Raw genomic sequence first — 25647 nt, 5'->3', positions numbered from 1 at the left:
CAGCACACCCATGCTGAGTGTGCTGTCCATAGTGCAGCTGAGACAAACAAACAAGATCAAACGTGACCCCAAGAGGCCACACCAGCTTTCATAATATAAAACAAAGAATAACATTTGAGATCACTTCCAGTGCACAATAATTTTGCTGACTTCCTTGGAAAAGGATTTGGAAATCGCATCCATTTACATGCAGTATCAATCCTCCCATCCAAGAAGCCTGCGCTGACCGCTGGCTTGGTGAACCCTGCACCCCAAACCCACCAAGCACTCACAGAAGGTCACTCCTCAGCCTTAAATTCATCTCCTGAAAGAAGAGTCACCTTCTGAAGATCACTTGCTGGACTGGGGATTCCCAAGGGTTGGAACTCCCCAGCACAGGGCTGGCAGCTGAGAGGCAGTCAACAAATGACCATAGAATTAATCAGCACAGTCACTCCTCTCCCTCCCTCCTTCTCTCTCCTCATTTTCCCCTGGCTTGATTTCCTCCCTCCCCTACTGGTGTCCTGGACGCCACCAAGCCCAGACCCTTCTTCTGTAAATTATTTCCTCAGCCTGGACAAGCTCTGACACGTCAGCCTTGGGAGCCCGTGACCATGGAGCATGACCAGCCCAGAGCCCCTGATGTTTCCATTTGAGCCAAGTTCAAGTGTCACTTCTAGCTGGCACAGCCTCCCTGGACCAGTGCCCCAGGAGTGTGCCCTATGGCCACCCCCAGCTCCCTCCCCGAGAAGGCTCCCTTGATTGCTTTGGGAGAAATGGGGTCGAAATAGAGTCCCAAGGTTGGACTTCACCCTGGCTCAGCTTGTGATGGGCCCCCTTCTGCCTATAACTCTGGCATTCCCATACTGTATTCCTGGCCCAGCTGTGGCTAGAAAAATTAAGGTGGGGCTTGTGAAGTTACTCACACCCCAACCACAGTACCTGGCTGCAGAAAGCTCTCTGGTGTTGGGGTACAGGTGGCAGAAAACTTGTCTTTATTGGAGCTGGTAATAGCATTGGGATCTATTTTCTTCCTCCTGGATTTGGTGACACACTAGATATTAAGCTCTCCTTTGTATATAAGAACAACAATAATAATACCGACCACACACATAGCACTTACTACGGGCAGGCTCTGTTCTTAGAACTTTATATGCATTAATTCATTTCATCCTTGCAATAACACTCTGAGGCAGGTACTATTATTATCTCCTATTTTCCCTGTAAGGAAACTGAGTCACAGAGAGGCTAGGGAACCTGCCCAAGGCCACACAGCTAGTGAGCAGCAGAGCTGGGATTTGAACCCAGGCCCAGAGTCTGGGCTGGTTCATTAAAAGACAGAGGTGAAGGCTGGAGACTAGAAATGGAGAAGTGACAAGAGACCAGGCTGCCATCACACAGGATGCTTAAATATTTAGGAAGGCTGATTGTGGGGCTGATGGTGCGTGAATGGAAAACAGGAAAAGGAACTGGGGGCCACATAAGGAGGACATGAGGTAAGAAGTCCAGTGCCACGGGAACGGTACACAGGCCGAGAACTCCGGAATGACCAACTCAGTGTGGGCAGAGGTGGGTCTCCGCTCTACTGCTCAGTTTGAGATGCCCCTGGGCTTAAACCTTCAGGTCCTGCCAGCCCCAAGACAAAGTCAGGGCTTCCATCCTGAACCCTTGACTTCCAAGAGGCTGTTTTCTTATCATAAAACAAGTAACATAGCAAAGGATTTCATGGTATTAAGTGTGGTGCAAACATTATAACAGCTAACACCATGGAGTCCTGATGATGTGCTCAGCGCTAGGGCAAGGAGCTTTACGTATATTAACTTATGTAATCCTCACATTTACCTTATAGAAGTTAAGTACTATTATTAGCCCATTTATAGCTGAGAACACTGAGGCACAGAGAGGTTAAGGAACTGGCCCATGGTCACAGAGCAAATGAATAGTAGACCAGGAATTAAACCGTGAGGTCATGATCTTAAACATTAAAATACATTGCCTCTCAAAGAAAAAAACAAGTCAATTGTGGTGCCCCTCACCACCCCCTGCCACAATTTGTATATCTTAAGGTACTTACTGCTCACAACAACTTTACGACCTTATGAGACAAGAACTATCATTAGTCCCACTTCACAAATGAGGAACTGAGGCTCAGAGAGGGGGAGCAACTTGTTCAAGGACACACAGCAAGTGTGCAGGATTAGAAATCAAGTCCCTGTAGTCAGCTCCAGATCCGGAGCCCTGCAACACACTAGGAGCTCTGCTGCTGTGAGCCCTCTCCTCACACTCGCAGGACTGATAGCTGCCCTCTGCATGGGCTTCTGTGGGAAGCATGGCATTTGGAGTCATTGTGATGTACACAACACAATGAAAACAACAGTAACCAGTCCTGACATTTACCTGAAGCTCTTTTACATCCCGGGCCTTGGAAGTCTTCCTGGTCCCTCTGTGAAGAGGTGAGCAGGTGTCACCTCCCTGGTTTCACAGAAAGCCCAGGGCCACATCACAAGCCAGGCCGAGCTGACCCTAGAGCCCTGATCGCTAAGTCCTGGATGGCTGCACATTCTCTCTCTCTCTCTCTCGCTTTACTTTTTCAACACGCATTTTTTTCTGATTACAAAAGCAATATATGCTCAATGTAAAATGTAGAAATACAGAGAAAAAAATAGAAGAGAGATTTAAAAAATTCCCCATAATCCTACCCGTCTCCAAAATAAACCTCGGGAACATATTGGTGTATCTTACCTGTTTTCATGCCCAGAGCCCCATCTGCTGCACTAACTCCCCTGGATTTGTGGAACCATAGAGCCTGGCTGGAAGATAGTGGCCCTATCTGGTCGCCACAGAGCATGGTCCCTTGCTACCTCCTGACAGACATGCCGCCTTCTCCTCCCTGGGACCTGCCCGTTCCCCATGCTCCCTGGGACCCCACATCACTCAGTGTTTCCTGGCTCTTATCGGGAAACAAGGATGTTTGTGACATTGATAAAATCACAAGAGCAACCCCTTCTCCCAAAGCTTATTTCAGTTAATTGAAAGTGAGCAATTCTAGAGCACAACTCTTCAAGGAGCTGATGCTGCTGCTGCTGCTGCTGCTGCTGCTGCTGCTGCGAAAGAAGGTGTGATTTTTCACATCTTTCCTGAATCACTTTTGCTTTTTTCTTTTTTGCCTCTCTCGTGGTTGCCTGAAATTTCACCACTCATATTTGTATTGCAGCATTATGCTGGGGTCAAAATGAAATATCTACACCACTGTCACCACCCCCAGGAGGGTGGTACACTCGGCAGGGTGCTGCATGGAAGAACAGATGGCTGAGTAACCCTGGGCAAATTACTTCACCTCTCTGAGCCTTAGTTCTCTCACCTATAAGATGCTTTCCTGGTGGTGTTTTTATAATAATTAATAAGTGCCTAGCACATAATGATTGGTTCCCTTCCAGGCCCTAAAATGACACTTGGCTCAAGCTGGGATGAATATGAGAGGATCCTGGGACAGTTGGAGGCAGACGAAGGGGGCTGAGAACTTGGCCGGAGAGTCACAACAGAGGATGGAGGGCACAAGGGGAAGGGGCAAGGGGACAGCCTAACGCCCAAGCTGCTCCAACAGTTGTCCTAGAGGGAAAGCTCCACACTCATCCTGGTTAACTCCTCCCTCTCCCCACACCTGTCCTCACTCTCCAGGGCACTGGATCCAGTCTCTCCCTGTGGCCCCTGCACAGGACTCACCCCATTCCAAAAGCAGCTCTAACCTACCAGAGCCAGGCCTGCTTGCCTGGGGATGTCCACCTCGCGCCCAGGAGGAGAGCAGCAGCGCCTGGGACCTTCTTCCTCAGGGAAGTACAGAGGGAGTGATTCTTTTTTATAAGCTCTTCCTCTCTAGACAGCTTCCGGCATACATCCTGCTTTCTGGCTTTGCGCTTGCCCCAGCCCCACCTCAGCCGCACAGCCACAAGCTGTTTTCCTCATTGAAAATGAATCAAGCTCAAATGACTGTCCTCATGAAAGAGCATCCCCCCCTCCCCAAAGACACTCTTAACTACTTTGGAAAACATGTATCCCCAGCTACACTTGTCTGGAACAATTCCCCCCTGCAGCTGGGCCAAGGACACTAACAGCCTCAGTCCAGACCTCCAGGCCTTTGCTTACCCTGCCCTCTATCCAGGTGGCCTTCCCGACCTAAAGCTTCATTGATCCTGGATCCCTCCCCTGCAGGATCATACCCCTATCTGCCCCCAGCTCTTCTTCCTGGACCATAGCTCCCTCCAAGCAGCACTGTGTCTGCTTCACCTACAGTGTCAGCAATATTCTCATCTCTTAGACTTTCCAAACCATCTTCCCTCTCTCCCTCTTCCTTGTTCCTCCTGCCCCACCCACCAAAGAATGTATCTCTGTATAGCCAGCTGCCTCTTTACTTGTCTGTTCCCCTACTGGGTCATGAGCTCCCAGGGCAAGGACCATATCTGACCCACCAGCCTGAGCCCAGGGCCAGGCAAGAGCAGAGACTAAATGAACAAATATATGTGTGCGCACACTGCCTGCCATAAGCTTGGCAGTATGAGGGTATCTCTCTGCCAAAACAGCATCTGTGGTCCAGGGTCAGTGTCTCAGCCACGTTCACCTCCAGCCCCACTACTAGCCTGACACATGGCAGGTGCATGGTGAATGCTCCTTGCTTCTACTTGATCTGAGCAGTAATAGAATAATGTCAGGTGGTTACAGGCACCGGCACTGGGGTCACACAGACCTGGGCTTGAATCTGGCTCTGTATGTACCTGCTGTGTGACCTAGACATGGTGGTTTCACCTCTCTGAGCCTTCGTTTTCAGATTTTATTGGAGGTGGGGATGGTGCCTCCCTCAGACAGGCATAATGAGAACTGAATGTCCCCAGGGAGGTACTTAGACATTTGCCTCTCTCTGGGGCCAAAAGGCCACCCAGAGTGGAGGTCAAGCCTGTGATGGGTTCTCACTCCAACAGAGGGGAGCAGAGGACCTTCCTAGTGCGTGTGTTTCCAAGTCTCTCTAGGCCAAATGTTAGTTACCAATTAAGGTCACAGAGTCCTAGGTTCCATCTAGGGGAACAGCGAAGTTCTAAACCTGGACTCCTTCTTCACCCTCTCTTTTGAACTTTTAAAAATAATTTTTAGACTTGCAAAAATAGTGCACAGGATTCCTGTACACCTGTCAGCCAGCTTCCCCTAATGTTAACATCCTGCAGAACCACAGCACAGTGATCTAAGCCATGAAATTAACATTGACACAATACTATTAACTCATCTACAGACCTTACTGGAATGTCACCAATTATCTCACTGGTGTTCTTCCTCTGGTCCAAGATCTGAAGCAGAATCCCACATTGCATTTGGTGGTTGTGTCTCATTGGTCTCTCCATTCTGGGACAATTCCTCAGTCTTACTTTGTCTTTCATGACCTTGACAGGTTTGAAAAGAACTGCAGAATGCCCCTAAATTTTGGTTCTGTGCTTCTTCATGGTTAGATGGAGGTTATGCATTTTGGGCAGGGACACCGCAGAGGTGATATGTCCTTCTCAGTGCATGATACCAGAGGCACTTGAGTTCAGTGTCTCGTTGCTGGCAATGTTAACTTTGATCACTTGGTAAGGTGGTATCTGCCAAGGTTTTTCCACTGTGAAACTACTATTTATTCCTTTGTAATTAATAAGCATCTTGTGGGGAGGTACTTTGAAACTATACAAATAGCCTGCCTCTTATAGTTTTACCACTAATTTCAGCATCCATTGACAATGCTTTCCAACAATTATTACTGTGGTATTTGCCAAATGGTGATTTTCTATTTCCATCATTCTTTCTACATTTATTAACTGGAATTTTATTATGAGTTGGCCCTTCTTCCTAGTTATGAGTATTAATTTTATTCCATAATAATCATTATTTCTTTCGCTGTTCAGACTGTCTCATCCTCTTTCGAAATATCTTAACCCACCTGCTTCCTGTTGGACTGATTTGCCAGCCACAGTACATTGAACACCTCCTCCCTGGTGGGCAGGGCAGGTTCCAGAGGGAGCTCAGAGTCTTTGCATCAGTGGCCAGGTTTCCCTGAGGCACTTCCCAGCAAGAGCTGGGCCTTTTCCTGGAACGGGAAGGTTCCCGTCAGCAGAAGTCAGTCATGGCTCCAGAGCCAGGGAGTTCTAGGAAGAGCTAGCCAGGTACGTCAAGATTCTTTCACTTCTCTCCAGCTGGTCATTATGCCCTCCACCCCAATCCTGACCCAGCCCAATAGCAGCACCAGCCAACCTCATGCCCTGAGCTTTTCCTTCTTGACTCCCACTTTTCTGCTCTGCTGCAGGGATAGTTGCTGAGAAGTGCAGGTGGCAGACAGCTGGGCAGCACTTACCCAAATTCTTTCAAGCAGAGGACCTGCTGTCTGCCCAGGGGAGAGTTACGAGCTGTCCTCCACTGGCCCCAAGGCGGAGACTGCAGTGCACTGTAGCAAGAGAAACTAGTCAAGGAGAAGAAGCGGGACTTCCCCACGTCAAAGTGGGCTGGAGGGAGAAGGTTCTGAACTCGTCTCCTTCCCTTTAAGATTGCAAGGATCGTCTGCCCTGGGAAGGGAGTAGACCAGCCTCTAAAGCCAGGCAACAGGATGTCCTTTCCCACATGACACAACGCCCTTCATCCTCAGGGTAGAGACCTTAAAATCTTTACTATACTGACATACTCCTAACACACTGGATACATCAACTAACGTTTTCAAAATACCTGCTTCTCTCTTCAGCCAAGCACTGACTGCGAATCTGTCAACCTTTTGCCTGCAGCCGAATCCTTCTCATTCTCCACAAACCAGCTCCAGGTCTGTCTCCCCCAAGAAGCCTCCCAAAGTCTCTCCAGGCCTCCCTGATGCCCTGCTCTGAGCTTCCCAAGTCTGTAAGGGACCTGTTATTCTGGGGTAAATCTCCCTACCAGACTGCAAATTCCCAAAGGTCAAGGGCCTTGTTCATCTGCACTCAGAGTACCTGGTGCTACCCACACAGACCAGGAGCTGGAGAGCCAGCCAGTTGATCTGCCATCGTAGCCCAGCCAGCATTTGATGGAGGAGCCTCGGTTTGGCCCTGTCTAAACCTCTGTCTCACTCGCTGTCTCTTTCTCCCCATTTCTCTGTATTCCTTGGGCGAAGTTCACCCCATTCTGGGAGAAGCCCATAAGAGGGTCAGTCTAGTCCATCTCTAGGGTCTTCAATTGGAATTCAAATCACAAACTTGCTCTCCAGTGTAGAAGTTCTGTTAGCATTTCTGTTTAGTCAGTTTGATTAGATGTTGTGCCAAATCTCAGACCAGCTTCTTCTTATCATGCTCCATTGACGGCACAATAGGAAGGAACTGTTGTTCATCTCACCTCTTCCATTTCCTCTTTCTGTGCCACTCCCACCAGCTGGCCCCCTGCAGCCACCCCAGACATGCTGTGTCTCCCTTTTGTATATGTACCCGGGGTCTCGTGCTCAGGGCCTTGGGAGAGGGCTGCTTTCAGCTAAGGTAGGAGGGAATCTGTAAACTTTTCACCACTTACTAGCCCCTTGCCTTGGTACAAACATATTTGTTTGAAACCAACGTGTTTATTCATTTATCAAAATACCTTCAACCACATATTACACGTTAGAGTTAATGTACTGGTTCTCCAGATTTCTTCTCTGTGGGTTAGGCCAAGGTGAGGTCATCACCTGCATTTTGAAGACAGGGCTGCTAAGGCTTAGAGAGAAAGACACTTGTCCAGACTCATAGTGATTAGGAGCCCCTAGACCTTCTGACTCCCCACCCAGTGCTCTCCTGCCCACAATGTATATGAATATTTTGTTTAATTCTTTGCTCATTCTTTCTCCCTTCCCTGCAACTCAGATCTAGTTAGCTATTCTAAGACAGAATTATTTCTCACTCATCTGAGAATCCCTCACAGAATAGCCCAGCCAGCACTTGACATGCAGTAGACACTAAATTAAAGTGGACTGGCTGGATGAATGCTTCTATGTAGAAAGTTTCCCAGAATTACCAACTTTTACCTAAGACTGCTCCCAACGTTTTTTGTACACAAAGACTCCACTCCCTGGGGCTGCTCCGGAGAGGGTTGGATCCGACGCTGTCCACACTCCATCAGCTGTGATACCCTGTTGTTGGGCTCCAGGATTTTGCCCATGAGGATGGCTATCTGTGCTTCTGGGAGCAAGTGACTGAAACCAGGATGTCCAGCCAGCCCGAGGTCAGGGACTGCAAAGAGCATCAGCCTGGCATACCCTTCGGCTCCAAGCAAAGAAGACAACATCATGTACGGCTCTGAAATTGGTGCTTAAAAGAAGAGCCTGGAAGTGGGTGGGAAGCATGGACAGGCTGACCTGCCAACTTTCTGTAGCCAATGTCATTTCTCTGGAATTATTTTCTTTTAAACACTTTTAAGGTCTTAGAAACTGAAGAAGCTGAGTTTAACCAACAGCTGAGAGCTAGAAGCCTTGCCGAGCACTCCTTTACCTTTTCACCCCATCTGCCTATCCAGGAGGCCCTCCCCATGTGGCTGCCCAAGCCCAGGCCGCCTGACTCCCTCACTCCCACCCTTGGCCCCCAGCCAGTCGGCTGACTGCACCTCCCTTCCAAATCCAGATGTTTTCTCTTCACCAGATGTTTTATAGTTAAGTTTTTTATTATGGCAATTTTCAAACATATTGCCCTAGAAAGTGTCAGAAAAGGATAATGAATGTGTCCATCATCCAGCTTCAATGATTATCAACTAGTGGCCAATCTTTTTCACCTACACATTCACCCACTTACCCCTTCCTGTATTATTCTGAAGCAAATACCAGACATCATACAACATTAGCTATAAATATTTGAGCATATGCCTAAAAGATAAAGGCTTTGACTACTATCACACTTTAGAAAGTTAACACTAGTTTGTTAATATCAAATATCCAGTCACTGGTCTCATAAATTTTTCCCTTCACAGTTTGTTTCTTCAAATCAGGATCCAAATTAGGTCCACACACAAGGGGTTGATATATATTTGAAAGTTTTTTAGGTCTGTAGGTTCCCTCTCCATCTCTGTCTTTTTGCTTTTCCTCCCAACTTATTTCTTTTGTTTGTTTGTCTTGTTTTGTTTTATTGAGGTATGGTTAATATACAATATTATATAAATTTCAGGTGTACAAACACAGTGATTCACAATTTTAAAGGTTATATTTCATTTAGAGTTATTATAAAATATTGGCTATATTCTCTGCACTGTATAATATATTCTTGCAGCTCATTTATTTTATACATAATAGTTTGTCCCTCTTAATCCCCTACCCCTATCTTGCCCCTCCCTCTTCCCTCTCCCCACTGGTAACCACTAGTTTGTTCTCTGTATCTGTGAGTCTGTTTCTTTCTCATTATATTCACTAGTTTATTTTTTAAATTCCACATATAAGTGATATCATACAATATTTGTCTTTCTCTGACTTTTTCACAGCATAATGCCCTCCAAGTCCATCTATGTTGCTGCAAATGGGAAAATTTCATTATTTTTTAATGAGTAGTATTCCACTGTGTGTGTGAATACATATATATATATATATATATCACATATTCTTTACCCAGTCATCTGTTAATGGACACTTAGGTTGTTTTCACATCTTGACTATTGTAAATAATGCCACGATGAATACTGGGGCACAGATATCTTTTTGAATTAGTTTTTATGTTTTCTTCCAACATATACCCAGTGGTGGAACTTCAGGGTCATATGGTAGTTCAATCTTTAATTTTTGAGAAACTTCCTTACTGTTTTCCACAGTGGCTGCACAAATTCACTTTGCCACCAGCAGTGTATGAGGGTTCCCTTTTCTTCACATCCTTGCCTACATCCTTGCCAACATTTGCTATTTGTGGTCTTTTTGATAATAGCCATTCTAACAGGTGTGAAGTGATAGCGCATTGTGTGTTTAATTTGCATTTTTCTGATGATTAACAAGGTTGAGCATCTTTTCACATGCCTATTAGGCCATCTGTATATCTTTACAACTTACTTCTTGAAGAAGATGGTTGTTCATACTGTATGTAAAGTTTCCCAGTCTGGATTGTGCTGATTGCATCCTCATGGTGAGGTGGGAAGCCCCATAAAAAAGACCAGCCGGACCCCCAGGCAGGACCACTACTCTCCTGCCAGCACCATTTGGTACCCTGGCCCAGCGCTCCATCTCACTTTTTGCCTGAAACTGCTTACTTCTAGTAAAGTGGAACTTACCCCAAAAAATCTACTGGTTCCCTGAGCTAACTCCTGATTGGTCCATTTGTAGTACTTCATTTGCATAGAGCTCACTCCTGATTGGTTATTTCTTTCACTCCTGATTGGCCCATTTCTACAAAGCTTGTTCCTAATCAGTCAACTTTTGTTATACTTTATTTACATATGATGTTTCAAAGTGTATACTGGCAGCATATAAAAGCCTGTGTAAACTCAGAGACGGGGTCCAGAGCTTGGAGTGTTAACTCCTCTGGGCCCGCTGGCGTAATAAACCTGAGTTCTCCAACTCTCTGAGTTGGATCCAGGTTGCTATCACAACTGAGCTGTAACACCGAGCTGTAACAGTGAGCTATAACACTGAGCTTTAACACACTTTTCTGCAACAATGATGTTGTTTAATCCACTTCTCTGCCGTCTGTATTTCCTGTGAATTTGAAGTGGGCAGTTTGATCACATTCAGGTTTGAAACCTCACAAAATTCTGTTCATCACTCAGGAGGCACATACTGTGTGATTGTTGCCCTTCTTGTGAGGTGAGCAGCCACGGATGCTCAACGCCCAGCCCCATTCATTCTTCAGCACTTACTGTACAATGGTACTGCCATACCTTTGATGACTTCTAGTCTCCTCCCGCACTCCTGCACACCCCTGACCTTGCTCTAGCGTTTTCCTCCTGAATGGCCTTTTAGCTCCTGGCATTCCTTGGCGCTTGGCCACTAGACTCCTGAAAAGGCTACACAGTTTCACAGAGAGCTGGGCACAGTAAACAGGAGACAGAACAAATCCCACCTGAAACTTCCCAGTTAGGGGGTTGTTCTTGGGGAAACAGGAGGCTGGGTGATCATCTCACTGTTGTTACTGGCCAGAGTTCTTGGTTTCCTTAATCAATAGAAAATGCTAAGAGGCCAGAGGAGAAACTCAGGCAAGGCTTTACTGGGACTCATGCTGCAGCATGAGGGAGTGAAAAGAAGTAACAGGTTCCCTCTTACCTCCTGAGTACAGGCAAGCTGGTCCCTTAAGTGGGGTGAAGGAAGGGGCAGATCCAGGGTCAGCCCAAAGGGGTGGCTTAGGTGGTCTGCCCACCCCCTTGGTGGTGCTGTGTGCAGGGATCATGCGTGGTTCCCTGCTTTTGCTCCCCACCCCTCAGAAGTGGCAGTTGGGTTTTTGGTCTTTCTTTACCTTGTTGTTTGTAATTTGCCCCAACTGCACATGTATGCAGTTATTTTTAGTCCCTTATAGTTTCTTTGCATTCTGTCGTTCAAGGAAATGTTTGTCCAGGTGCAAGCACTGTAGCAAAGGGTCCTGGGTCCCACGTCACAGCCTGTCTCAATGTGAGCCCTGACTCCTCCAACTAAAATAAGAAAATTCTCAACAAGTGAGGTCAAGTGTAACTCAAAGTCAGCTGAGATGACACTGTCCTTTGAAGCAGAATGAAATGGGTTTGCCTCTAAACTGCCTCTGCTAAAATTCCCAGGAGCGTATGTTGTCAGGGTCACTTCTAGCTCTGAGTCTTTACTTCCTTGAACTTCCAGCCCACTCACAGTTCACCCATACTGTTCCCTGCCCCAGCAGACCCAGGTGAGGGACTCAACCCTGTCACTCTACTTCGCCTCCTCAAAGTCACTCACATGACTCATTTGTGAGCAGAGCAGATTCTCCTTAGGTTTGAGGCAGTGGTTGGGTTTCAGGTTGCCACGTGCCTAAGCCCCTCTTCATCCTCTGACTCCCGTCCCCCCAGTTAATGAAGATCAGTTCAGCAGTGTCTCTGTGATGCAAGAGACCAGTCCTCTGAGTACAGAAGTTCGAGGAAATTAAGGCTCTCTTTCTATCCTATATCAGACTGAAAAATTACTCCCCAGGAGAAGCAGCACATCAATCTAGACAGTACAGAGACCCTGTGTTCTGCCTCCCAGTCTGTCCTGGGGTTTGTGGGATCCAAGCACAGAGAGATTTATCACATGGTGAGTCCAACGTGAGCAGGGACACAGGCAGCCCCATCCCACTCCCTAGCTTGGCACAGAAGCAACGAAATGAGATACTCAGTGAACTACCAGGCCTGAAGGTGCTGGTGGATCATACTGATTGTGCATTCATAGGGCTGGTGACCAACAGGGAGACAGGAAATGGTGTCTAGGTGGAGGCCCATATGGACAGATGCCACCAAGAACCAGGTGGCACAACACTCATCTGGGCCTTGGCACTGACTGAATCACCTAGATCTGATGCAATTCTGGACAAAGGGGGACTCTCATGGTGACTGAGATTTATTTTCCAATATCCTGTGGATTGGAGTCTCCAAACAGAAGGTAAGTTGTTCTATAAAAATATGACCACATTTTCTTGTATACCTGAGTTTGTGGCCAAGAGTTAGCGGCACTTTCAGAATCCAAGGGCATAGCCTCTGCAGCAGGGGCTGCTGCTGGTCCCCCTGTACCCTGCCCTCACCCACTCAGTATACACTGGCTGACTCCCAGCTGGCAATACCCACACAGCCTCGTCTGAGGGCTTGCTCTGGCTGACAAAGCCTGTTTCATTCCTGCCCACCAGTGCAGCATGCTAGAAGTTCCAAGGAAACAAGGCTTCCCACCCCCTCATGAGCCCTCAACCAATGGTTGTTGCAAATATAGCCCACATCCTTTGTCCACTGGGTGGAATAACTCTGAGTTTTGTGTTCTATACTGTCTTCCTGAATTTCTCCAATGGGATTACACTCCAGCTACCCACAGGAGTAACTGGTTTGATAACACATTCTTTATATGACCTGCCCTCCCCTTTCTCATTTCCCCACTATACTGCCTGTGTCTCCATCTCCCAAATAAACTACTGCTTGAACCACATGACATTGCCAATAGCTGCTCTTCTTTGCCTTATAAAAATGGCAACTTCCTACAGTTTAAACTAAAATTTACACTCAAATCTCTGTCTCTAGGTCTCCTAGGACAGATATCTGTATACTCTGTCTAAGGATTGTCCCCTCGAGTTCCTACCCAGCCACCCCTGGGGAGGGTCAATGGGAGGAAACTGCTGAACTGAATGCAGAGAACAAACCACTGAGACAAAACCTCTTCAGGTTTCACAGGACAGCATGGCCCATAGGAGGTGAGCCAGCAAAACATAGGCTACTTCAGGTTGGGGACATGCTCCACCCAGATATTACATATCACAGTGGGAAGTGTGGCCACAAAATGAGGAAACCATGAGATTAAAAAAAATGCTGTGATTGGAGATATGATGAAATGTTTGGAAGCAGAAGCCCTGGGTGTGGGCTGAAAATCTGCAAAAAGGAACATTTGGATGATCTTAGGAAGGTGACTGTGAAAAGTTCCAGTGGCCTATATGACCTGATTACAGGCCTCCCACCCTAGAGAATGCAATCCCTCAGAGGTGGAGGGCTCTGGGCATATAAATGGGCTCAAGTACACTTTGGCTAAATCACTACCCCAAACACAAGCATAACACGTTAGCCACCCAGCAAAATTAATCTGCCTCCATGGCTCACAGGGTGTGGAGACCACACTGCAAGGCGGCAGGCAGGAGCAGAACTCATACTAGGAGGCAGGCCTGTATTCACCTGAACAGATGCTTTTGCCTGTAACCCACAGGGCTGGAAATGCATTTTACCTGGAGGTCCACGGCACAAGTTTCACAAAATAATAATTACCCTGATTACCCTCAGTGTGCTTTCTTATTTTCAATTCTATTCTGTTACATATTTCCTAAAGGCTGGACATGACGCATTAACTGATTTCACAACTCGCTTCTGGGTGGTGACCCACACACTAAACTATTGCCCTTAAATGCAACCAGAAGTGAAAGGATGTGGACAGTATTTCTGGGCTTTTCCTAAAAACTGTGTATTTACTGTCAGCCTCCATGTCCCATTCAGGGCTGCAGGGAATGCTGGGCTGGGCCAAGAGATTCTCTAAAATTCTGTTAAGCAAAGGTGGTTCCTATCTGCTGATCTGATGATTCAAACCAGGCATTGCTACCACTCTCACATTCTTTGCCACGTCCCATACCACCTGTGCTATGTATTATTCTACGAATATTCTAAGTCAACCCATCACTTTTTAAAATATAAGTACTCACACTAGCCCTGTCTTACGGAGTAATATTGGTGACATTTTGAAGTTATTCTCCTAATGCAAAATAAGACAAAAACACAACTATGCAAATAAAACATGCTTTTTGTGTTCCACCTTAAATCATAGAGCAAGTGGCCCTCCCTGCTCTGCTCCTTTCACAAAAATATGATCCAGTCTCTGCATAGCTCAAGCTGCCCCTAACCCCTAGAAAGACTTCGTCCTTCTGTCTACTCTCCAATGATAAGCAGCACCATTATCATGGCTAATGGTATTTAAACTCATTTAATCTTCACACCAGCCCTATAAAATGTTCGGGTCACTCCATTTTACAGACGAGGAAGCAAGGGTAGAGAAATCAGGCCGACTTGCCCACAGCCAGGAAGTGATGGAGTCAGGTCTTGAACTCAGGTCATCTGACAACATAGTCTGTGTGCCTAACTACTACATTACACTGCCCCCTCTGAAGTTGTCCACCCCAAATCTCTGGTGTTGCCTCCTACAGAACACCTTCCTGGACTACCTGTCCCAAAAGGCTGTTCTTCCTCTGTTTCCAAAACACTCACTTTTCGTTTAATTCATTTGAAAGGTAACCATAAACTACTTGGAGACACTGCCTCTACCAGCCTGAGAGCTTCTTGAAGGGATTCCTCTGTGTACCTCTGAGTCCAACAGCCTGCCTGGGGTATTAGAGGCCTTCGATGTCTCTTGAGCCCTGTGGTCTCTCCTTGTCGTTCAACAAACACCCAACATTCTTGGCGAGTTACCAGCTCACAGGCTGGTTTCCATTGAAGGCTGGGAACAGTCAGGGAGGAACGGGAGATGAGTCAGAGGCAAGAGACTCAAGGGGTCTTAACCTGGGGTCCAAAGATCCCCAGTGGACCCAAGCCTTTTATGCAGGAGGTCTGTGAACTTAGATGGGAACAGGGTAACATCTTTATTTTCATTGGCCTCTAACGGAAATTCAGCATTTCCTTCACATGGAATGTGACCCGTGACTCTGTCACCAGTAAAATCACTGATAGTTTCTTTCACATCACCATCATAGCAGACATCTCAAACTATGTACCGTCATTACTTCCTAGAAATTCTGGTTGTTTTCAGACCAACTGCTTTATCTTATATTTAAAAAATTGATACAGCAACATATATATAGCAGATACCATGACACAACTGAAAAAAAAATATCTTGGTACCTGTATTTTAATAGGATTGACATTTTTTGGCAATTTCAATAAGATCAGTAATCTAATGCGTTTTATTTTATGCTTTTTAAAACATTATTCTGAGATGAGTCCATAGGTTTCACCAGCCTGCCAGCAGGAGCCATGGCACAGAAAAAGGTTAAGACAGTACACAGAGCCCTGGTTTAGAGCTAGACAGATCTGAGTTCAAACCTTAATTCTGCCATTCACAAATCAAGTCACCTAGGCCTCAATTCCCTCATCTGTGAATGGGGATTATTACCTACCTTACTGGATTAGCATCTAACACCTGAGTAAAGGTGATACCCAAACCCAGCCTAGACTGCCTGGTGAAGTAGACTAAGCCTGGGGAGAGTGGAGCCCTCAGCTTCCTACCTCTCAGGTCAGAGAAGTCATTTGTCCCCCTCAGTCTGGCTGAGGCCAGATACTTGTGGCAGGACATGAAGGCAAACTTCAGATGCTTCTTAAGATACTCCATCCCATTTCTGAGCCCATAATCTGCACCCTATTCCCCAAACTGGCTGACACAATGAGGCTCCCAGGAGAGGCCAGTCACCTCCCTCTTTTAAGATCGACATGCATTTCTATATTTGTCCACTGGGTGGGGCTGGTTCGCACTCAATCTGTCAGCAGAACCAGCAGAGCCAGAACAGTTGGGACCATCCTTTCATCCAGTCCCTGATTTTTTTCCCCCTAGACTGAGCCTGACATTCAGAAAAGCTCCCCCTCTGTGTTCATTTCCAGTAACCTGCTACTTTAAGAATGGTGGTGACTATCCTAACTTTTAATATCGTAGATTAGCTTTGCCAGTTTTTAAACTTTATTTAAATGTAGTCATATAGAGTATATTCTTTTGTTTGGTTTCTTTTGTTCAGCATTATGTTTGCAAGATTATATGCAGTTGTAGTTCACTCATTTGCATGGCCCTATAGGTTCCATTAGGGGATTATTCAACAATTTGTCCATTTATCTGTTGAGTTGGCATTTGAATAATGTCCAGTTTGGGGTTTGCTTTATGGTTGCTCCGTGGAGAGTGGTATCCATGCCTCCCTCCACCCATCCAGAAATTCATTTAGAGCTGGAGATTAATAATGTAGTACACTCACCAAGAGGATCTGAAAGATTTATCAGCCACATAGTAAGGCTTTCTGGGGAGGGCAGGACCTATATATACTCAAGTCTGTTTGGTTTAAGAAGAAAGGGTAAGTGGCTCTAGTTTTCACAGTGGTTGGGGCGAGGGGGGTCCAGGATGAAGACTCCTTCTTCCACTGGCTGGTGTTTGAGTGGTCTTAACTCCTCACCCACACCAAGGAAGCAACTACCTGGGTTTTCTTATCCAGGAGTGGGGCAAAAAAGGAAAAGGGGAGTGATGGGGCTTGAAGGCTGTCCTGGTCAAACATCAAAAGTGGAGTCAGAAACATCATGCTATACACCAGAAACTGACACATTGTAACTGACTGTACTTCAATTATTTAAAAAATCAAAAAAAAAATGGAGTCAAACTCATCATCACATGGTTTTTACAGCAGTGCTGTTATGAACATTATTGTATAAGCCTTTTGGCAAACGCATTAGGCATTTCTAATGGGTATGTCTCTAGGAGTGAAGTTGCTGGGGAATATGTTTGTCTTCAGTAAATCCTGCCAAACAGTGTTTCAAAGTGATTGTACCAAATTACATTCCCTTCAACAACAATTATGGCTGAAGCAATCTGTTTATCCACTCTGCAGTTGAGGGATATTTGGTTTGTTTCCAGTTTTTTGTGATTACAAACAAAGTTGCTATAAACATTCATGTGCAGGTTTTTGGGTGATTATAGGTTTTCACTTCCCTTGGGGAAAAACTAAGAATGGAACTGCTAGGTTGTATGGTAAGTGTATGTTTAGGTGTGTAAGGAACCAGGCAAACTGTTTTCCAAAGTGGCTGTACCATTTTGCATTTCCACCAGCAAAATACATGAGTTCCAATTGCTCGCATCCTCCTACGTACTTGGATTGGTCAGTCTTTACTCTTAGCCATTCTAGTAAGTGTGAAGAATGGAACATTCTTCATCGTGGTATTAATTTGCATTTCCTTAAGAACTAATGATATTGAATATATTTCCAGATGCCTACTTGCCATTCATATATCTTCTTTGGTGAAGTGTCTTTTCAAATCATTTGCCCATTTAAAAAAAATTGGCAGAGTGTTTTCTTACTATAGAGTATTGAGGGCTCTCTGTAAATCAGGGATACAATTCCTTAATCAGGTATATGATTTGAAAATATTTTCTTCTAGTTTGTGACTTGTATTTTCATTGTAACAGTGCCTTTTGAAGAGTAATAGTTCTTAATTTTAGTGGAGTCCAAACAATTTTTTTCTCTTATAGATTGTGCTTTTTGTGTCCATTCACCCTCAGGTCACAAAGATTTTTTCCTATGCTTTCTTCTAGAATTTTTATGATTTTAGGTTTTACATTTAGGCCTGTGATCAATGAACCTACATAAGCAAACTTCAGAAGGGATTTGGAAGGGGCTTCTGATAATGGACATAGTGAAAGAGGTCAGAGTTTATGTCCAGTAAAACACTGAAGATACATAAGGAGGGTCATAGTTTCAGGGAAAAGAATCAAAAGTTAAGGATTTCTGCTAATTCAGTTTATTTTTCAGAAAAAAAATGGCATAAAGTTCTGGGGATGATGGTGGCTGCCTTCCTCTGTATCCACCCTTTGATAGATGTAACCTCTACATATAACATATATTTAGTAGCTACAACTATGCCTTTTCAGCCTATAAACAATTTCACATAGTATCGTCTTTTTTTCTGTGCTCCTCGGGGGACCATTTGTTTAGCCTTTCAAAAAGTTAAGAGTTGGGAGGGAGGCTTGTTTCATGCAACATGACAAGCAAACTCTAAGTAGCATAAAATACAGAGAGTTCATCTTGTGATCAGGATAATTAATTTGTAATGAATTACTTTCAGCAATCGTCCACCAATGTCCAGATCTACCTGAACCAACAGAAAGATGATTACTCTTATGGAGTAAAGAACCTGGGATACTTCTTTAATTTTATGGGTTACCTTTTTCCATCTACCTTGAGCCACAGTTAAAGTTCATGAGCTATCTTACTCTTCCTTTACAGAGGCAAAAGACAACTCCTGGGTTTGTGAAGCCCCAGTGGCATCCTTAGTTGCATTAGGCCTTGTCCTAGAATCCCTACAGGTTTTACCTTGAGACTTCCAAATTCAAAAATCCCAGTTCCAATGATTAGTGCTAGAAAAAGGGCATAAAACCAACTGTTCCTAAAGGTGAGGAGTTCTCTACATTCCAAAGCAGCTAACCAACAAACATGCTATGTCAGGGAGGAGCCACGTCTGACCTAGGTAGTCTTTAGGTGGGGGGAATTTTTATAGCACATTGTGTCCCAAACGTGGAATAAGCAGCAATCAGAGAACTTCAGAGACAATGCTAAAGTCTGTTGTGTACCAACTACTGGGTAGTCGTGGGTCACCACTGCAAAAGACATTTGAACGAGAGAGCCATGGTGGAAAGAAGCAGGGAAGAAGGATCTTCCTGATATGCAGCAGCAAACTCTGGTGGTGAACAAGGTGAGGACTCAAGGATCCTATGGTATTAGCCCAGAAGTCTTCACACACTAGACCTGAGGCGATTTATCTGGCATCTCCACATGGTCCTACACCATGTGGTCTTCATTCAGACCATCTTGAATGCCACAAAGTAAGCCTCCTCTTCTTTCTAAGTCTTCCGGTTTTGGTGGTCTCTAAGAAGGGTATCCAGATTTACCTCATTTGCTCCAAGTTTTGATGTAGTTGTGGCTTGTCACTCCTGCATCCTTGAAGATGGTCAAGAGCCCCACAGAGTCACAGGGATGGTCAAGAGAACATCATAGAGCTCTTTCCCTCCAAGTTCTTTATTGAAATTCATTTTCACCGACCCTGAAACCTGCTGGAACATATGTGCTATATAGATTCTAGGGTGGCCTGGGCTGCAAAGAAACCTAGGACATAACTGAGTGCTTGACAATAAGAAATCCACAGACAAGTAAGAAATCCCTCAGGGTTAGAATGACACTACTGGAAAACCAGCTAGATAGCAATGTTGATATGGCCTGAGTCTCAAGATCTGGTAGACTGAAGAACTGCAGCGTTAGAGTTCATCTTGTTCCTTGGATGGGCTTCAGGTCCTGTAAAGCCTGCTTGTTGCAAAGTTTTATTTAGTTTTGCTTGGTGCCATAGTTTTGCTTCTATCTCACCAGGCCTTTGGAATTTGGAAGGGATATGTATATGGTTTATGATTTACACACATTTGAAAAGTTGTCCAATAAAATGAGAACATCAGTCTGAGTTTAGATGAGTCCATTTTTCCCAGAGAGGAATGCATTTTTGGAGTCGTTCTTCTGGCTGTTGTAGCACCTGCCTTCCAGTAGGAGTCACCTCAGGCTACCCAGAGAAGCATAACAATTCAGATCCAGTGGGCAACTCCTAAGGCTTAGATCATCATTTTTGGGTGCTTCCCCACATTACCAGTAACAGAAGGAAGACAGTGCATGTAAAGAAAAACAACACACAGGAAAACCCAGGTCAAGCCTAGCAGGTTTTTTTATTCTATGGTGCTCCTTCATCCAATTGTGCCCTAAGATGGCAGCTCTGTCAGGCACAGAGAAGGGAGGGACCTGAGGAACACAGGTTGCCCATCTTGGTGGAGGCTATAAACAGACAGCACAGAATAGCAACCTGCTAGTGTGTGGGCAGCCTTTTCTTTATTGGGGCCCCACTCCATAGGCTCTGTGATGGTTCTTACATTGGAAAGTGACAAAGGGCTACAGACAGAACAGGGTGCTTATAAATGCATTCACACAATGGCCTGCTTCATCTCAAGCATTTCCCTTTGTGTACTTTAACTACTAAACAAAGCTTTTATGGGAAGAAATTCATACTTGTAAATCCAATATACTAAACTTTAAATACTAGGAATCTAAAGGTGTCTTAGATGTTTCAATGTTAAGAATAATTTAGTAAGCCAGAAAGAGAAAGAAAAATATCATATGATATAACTTATATGTGGAATCTTAAAAAAAAAAGACGAACTTTTATTTACAAAATAGAAACAGACTCACAGACATAGAAGACAAACTTATGGTTACCAGTGGGGGAAGGGAGTGGGAAGAAAACAAACATGGTTACCAGGGGGGCCAAGAAAGTGGGAAGGGATAAATTAGGAGTTCAAGATTTGCAGATACTAATATATATAAAATAGATAAACAACAAGTTTATACTGTATTGCACAGGGAACCATAATCAATATCTTGTAGTAACTTATGGTGAAAAGAATACAAAAACAAATATATGTATGTTCCTATATGACTGAAGTATTGTGCTGTACACCAGAAATTGACACAACATTGGAAACTGATTATACTTCAATAAAAATTTTTAAAAAGAATAATTTAATAAGAATTCACCTTAAAAAATACCTATATTGCTCATATATTTCAAGCCAGTTACAAAGCTGTCATTCTACCAGACCAAACCCACCCTCCTGTGACAAATACATCAAATATGCAAAGCCACTTATTTCACACACAAAAAAAATTCATGCTATGGGTCTCTTCCCTTAAATATTTCTATGCTTTATTCTAAAGTGTCCCAGGTTAAAAAGAAGTTTACCTACCTAAGGAAGGCAGTTATCATACTAGTGTCTGCTACTTACTAGCAGACACCTGGGCAGGGAGGCTGAAAATCTTATTTGAGACGCCATGGGCAACACTAAACTCCATATATGATTATGTTACTCACTCCATAGTATCAAAGTGGTACTGACTGGGTGAAAAAATTTAAAGCAAATCCAAGATATTATAATATTTCAGAAAAAAAGTTAGTACATAAATATATACCTAAATACATAAATAGAGCTTCTGCAGAGCAAAGGAAACCAGAAATAAAACAAGAAGAAAACCTACGGAATGGGAGAAAATTTTTGCAAGTGAAACCGACAAAGGCTTGATCTCCAAAATATATAAGCAGCTCATACCACTCAATAAGAAAAAAATAAACAACCCAATCCAAAAATGGGCAGAAGACCTAAACAAGCAACTCTCCAAAGAAGACATACAAATGATCAAAAAGCACATGAAAAAATGTTTAATATCACTAATTATCAGAGAAATGCAAATCAAAACTACAATGAGGTATCACCTCACACCAGTCAGAATGGCCATCATTCAAAAATCCACAAATGACAAATGCTGGAGAGGCTGTGGAGAAAGGGGAACCCTCCTACACTGCTGGTGGGAATGCAGTTTGGTGCAGCCACTATGGAAAACAGTGTGGAGATTCCTCAAAAGACTAGGAATAGACTTACCATATGACCCAGGAATCCCACTCCTGGGCTTGTACCCAGAAGGAAATCTACTTCAGGATGACACCTGCACCCCAATGTTCATAGCAGCACTATTTACAATAGCCAAAACATGGAAACAACCTAAATGTCCATCAACAGGTGACTGGATAAAGAAGATGTGGTATATTTATACAATGGAATACTACTCAGCCATAAAAACCGACAACATAATGCCATTTGCAGCAACATGGATGCTCCTAGAGAATGTCATTCTAAGTGAAGTAAACCAGAAAGAGAAAGAAAAATACCATATGAGATCGCTCATATGTGGAATCTAAAAAACAAAAACAAACAAACAAACAAAAACAAAGCATAAATACAGGACAGAAATAGACTCATGGACAGAGAATACAGACTTGTGGTTACCGGGGGGGGGTAGAGGGTGGGAAGGGATAGACTGGGATTTCAAAATTGTAGAATAGATAAACAAGATTACACTGTATAGCACAGGGAAATATACACAAAATGTTATGATAAATCACAGAGAAAAAAAAAGATAAATAGGTTATGGGAATGTAATGTACAGCATGGCAAATATAGTTAATAATACTACATTGTATATTTGAAAGCTGCTACAATCTTAAAAGTTATCACAAGAAAAATTATCTTTCAATCTTATAAGTTATCATCACAAGAAAATGTTTGTAACTATGTAAGGTGATGGATATTAACTAAACTTATTGTGGTGGTCATTTTGTAATACATACGTGTATCGTCATTATGTTGTACACTTTGGTCTAATACAGTGTAGCATGGCAATTATATCTCAATAAAACCCGAAAAAATTAAAAAATAAATAAAATAAATAAATACAAATAGGGGATGATCATCTAGTCCACTTCCCTGGGTTCAAGTTTTGTTACATACTTTTTCTCCCTAAAAGTCTGCAGCCCCTAGCCATGTTGATTATGTGATTGAGTTTTGAAATCTTAAGATATATAAAGTACATGTGTTAAGATATGTAAACACCTTTACATAAATATCCTTTGAAGTTGATGTTCCATAGTAATGTCTTTTGCATTTGATTTTCAGACATGAAGACCTGATGGAACTGTGCATTCCTTCATATTCACGGGACTACATAACTCTTGAGGATCTTTAAAATGAGATCCAACTGGATTTTGGACATTTCTCATGGCTTCATCTGACTCAAGGACAGAACAGGTTCATTCTACTGATATTCCCTTTGTATCAGAAAATGTCCCCTAAACGCTATTTTTTTAAACAGTTTCTGTATTCTTCATGATACCAGTAAACAGGTTAATACCAACATGATTGAGTAATGCTCAACAGTGTTTCTACTTAAATTCTTGATTCTATGATTGTACTTCCTTTTCTTTTATACTGAAAATGTTCCTAAAATAATATGCATAATAATTACTGTTTATTTATATCTAATATCAGGAAAAGGTTTAAAAATATAATATCAATATGATCAATAAATCTCCAGAATAAAGTCTAATATTTTTATGTAGTTTCTTTTCTTAAACTATCTCCCAAAGTGTCACTCCCATTAAGTATGTGTGATCAAACCATGTTCCAAAGCTCCACTGTCCAATACAGTAGCAATGTGGCTATTGAGCACGTGAACATGACCAGTCCGAATTCAGAAGTATAAAGCACACATCAGATTTCAAAGACTTAGCACAAATAAAAGAATGGAAATATCTCATTAATAATTAAATATTAATTATATCTTGACACTATTTTCAATATTTGGGCCTTGACTGGCAAGCAGGACTCTCCCACTAGTACCCAACTAGAGTACTAGTAGGCAGAAGACAGAAAATAGGAAGATAGGACAGCCCCTGCTCATGCAGATGAAATTTGCCTTCTAGCACCCCCTACTGACAGAGCTTAATATTGAGCCTGCTGACAAGTAAGAAATGTTCTAACATCACAAGCAAAGCAATGCAGAGTGGATTTGGAATAAGAAGTCATTAAGTAGAAACTGGCAAACCTCCTCTAAAAATAGGGGGGCTTAATGTTTTGCTATCAGGGGCTTTCTACAGGTACATAAAAGACTTCCCAGAAAATCATTTCACCAATATTCCTAGTGAGGTTTTCCACTGGGTGGCAATTAAGGATTTAGCCCTTTAATTTAAGCCTTGTTTTCTCACAGATCTCTGACTCAATCTGGCCATGACAGAAATTTTTTGTTTGTTTTGCCTTAAACATTTCAGGAAATGATGGTCCCAGGATCAGTCTTGGAAGTTCTGGGTCATCTCTGGTATACTAATTCCAAGTCGTACAAAAGAGGCACCAAAATGTTTAAAATTAACTGACTAGGGGGTGGTTGGAGTTCCGTTCCTGACCCAGATGGGAGCATCCATAGAACATTTATTTAACCTAAAGGGAAACAGAGTACACTTGATTTTGAGGGGTCTGAGAGGAGAGGGTTACAACAGAGGCCAGACAAACAGACCAACAGGTTTAGTTTATGATGCTTGTCAGAAGCAACAAAGCCTTTCTGAAACAAAAACCAGCCCGGGGACAGAACTCAGATACAGCATCATCAGGAACAGAAGGAAGGGGAGGAGGACGTAAAAGTCAGACATGAAGGGATCTCCTCAGGTGGGCACTTGCTGTTTCACCCTGCATTTCACCTACTGCTCTTCTTGGAGTCTGTGTAGCTCCGTATCTTGCTGACTATGCCAAACTGTCGGGGGTGGGGGAGTCACAGACACAATTTTAAAGCAAGATTTTGTCACTTGTAGGGACTACACCGCAAACGGAAGGAAGGGAGGGAACAGAGTCATGGAACGTGGGCCTCTGCCCTGTCTCCTCCTGCCTCTCCATATGTCACCTAGGGCACTTTATAGTTGAAGGATGGCCACTCCAAGTTTCTGCCGTGTCCCATTCTGTGTTCTTTTTGCCTCTCAGCACAATGGGGAGAAGACTCAAAGAGGAAAGCCACATGGTGGAGGACAGAGAGCAAGAGGTTGGTTATCAAAAACGCTTTCTAGTCCCAATTCTAAAATTGGCATCTTACAGGAATAAGGCCTCTCTGGGCCTCAGGGTCCTTATCTATGAAATTAGAGCTGTTCTAACTCAAGGGTTGTATCGGAAAAGTCAAAGGATGGAAGAGCTGGCACAGCCAGGACTTGGGGGAAAGGTGAAGAGAATAAACAGCAGAGGCATAAGCCCTTGGCCTGATCTCCTTGTATTAGCACTGGGGAAGGTGACTCACTCTGGCCCACCCAGAACTGCCCTTTATTCCTGGCCCACCACTCCCATTTTCTCCCCTGACCTCTTTGGGAAGAGAATTCCTGCTAAGTCAGAGATGGACTGCCTTAGTCATCAAGTCAATAGGAACTACTGCCTAGAGCGCAAAGTTGAGTGTATGACTTATTTGCACATGGTAAGCTAAATCTGTTCAAAAGCTGTCAGAGGCCTGACACACCTATGTGGACACACGGAGAGCAATTTTCCTGTGCCTTGCCTCTACCAAAGCCCAGGTTTACAGCCTTCGAAGTACTTTGCATGGATCAAACAGTATGTCTTACATGTCTGACGTCTGTGGCCCTCTCACCGACCCTCATGTCTTCTCCCCTTCTCTCCATCCACAGCTCACCCAATCTTCCACCCTGCTCAAGTCTGATACCCACCAGACCTGCCCTGTCTCTTCTCTAATTCTCCAGTATCAGAGGGCCTGATGTTCACCTCTCCAAGGACTGTTCTGACTGGCTGTCAATAAATGTGACCATGAAGATTGGCACAAAGATATTACTCATTAAGTCAAC

General features: G+C 43.9%; 1 protein-coding gene across 7 annotated transcripts in view; it reads right to left on the bottom strand.

Annotated features, from left to right (window-relative positions):
• Window positions 1–25647, bottom strand: part of ACKR2 (atypical chemokine receptor 2) — a 56321-nt gene that overhangs the window by 7857 nt on the left and 22817 nt on the right. Inside the window, exons 1-2 of one of the 7 annotated variants that reach the window (XM_072941079.1) lie at window positions 6350–6417; window positions 5939–6085 (exon numbers count right to left, since the gene is read on the bottom strand). The exons of 3 other annotated variants lie outside the window; for them this stretch is intronic. The gene's annotated coding sequence lies outside the window, so the exon portion shown is untranslated. Of the gene's footprint in view, window positions 1–272; window positions 371–3725; window positions 3912–5938; window positions 6086–6349; window positions 6418–25647 lie in introns of those variants that run through there. 3 more of the 7 variants (XM_072941080.1, XM_006200773.4, XM_015236361.3) reach the window with 3 other exon arrangements.

This window comes from Vicugna pacos, chromosome 17, assembly GCF_048564905.1.
Source record: "Vicugna pacos chromosome 17, VicPac4, whole genome shotgun sequence".
NCBI classification, from domain to species: domain Eukaryota; kingdom Metazoa; phylum Chordata; class Mammalia; order Artiodactyla; family Camelidae; genus Vicugna; species Vicugna pacos.
This window is presented reverse-complemented; position numbering and strand designations above follow the sequence as displayed.